Source organism: Octopus bimaculoides, chromosome 1 (assembly GCF_001194135.2).
Source record: "Octopus bimaculoides isolate UCB-OBI-ISO-001 chromosome 1, ASM119413v2, whole genome shotgun sequence".
Lineage (NCBI taxonomy): Eukaryota > Metazoa > Mollusca > Cephalopoda > Octopoda > Octopodidae > Octopus > Octopus bimaculoides.
Genome location: NC_068981.1, coordinates 181,778,968 through 181,779,723, shown reverse-complemented (window position 1 = coordinate 181,779,723; position 756 = coordinate 181,778,968).

Here is a 756-nt window from a genome sequence, read left to right as displayed (position 1 = left end):
CATCATCGTCATCATCATCATCATCATCATCATCATCATCACCATCATCTTCAACATCACCATCATTGTCATCATCGTCATCATTGTCATCATCATCATCATAATCATCACTATCATCATCATTATCATTGTAATCATCACCATCATCACCATCATCATCACCATGATCATCATAATCATCATCATAATCATCATTATCTTCATTACCGTCATCATCATCATAATCATCATCGTAATTGTCATCGCCATCCAGATCCAGACCGTGATTATCATATTCCTACTTTCTCTATGAACACTGTCCAATGCTATCACATCATGACATCTGAGGTCTCTGTGAGTCACTACAACAATATCAGTTGATGTTTCCTCCATTCAACAATCCCCTAGCAACTCTTCATTGTTTTTGCTTCTTTTTTTTTATTTTTTATTCATTTCATCTTGCAAAGATAATTGCTGTTTTCATTTCCGTTTTACAGTCCTTCGGGAACTTTATGCAGTCTACATGAAAAGCACACGATTGATAGAATATAAACTCAATACTCATCACGTTTTTGCCATCATACAAACACCATGCTTTTCATCTATCCCTCCAAGAAATAGATACATGGATATATACCTAGAAAATAGAAAGACAGAGAAACACATAAAAAAAACCAACCATTTATTGAATGAATATACCTTTTATCTTATAACTTCAATAAATATTAATACAATATATATATATATGTATGTATATATATATATATATATATATAT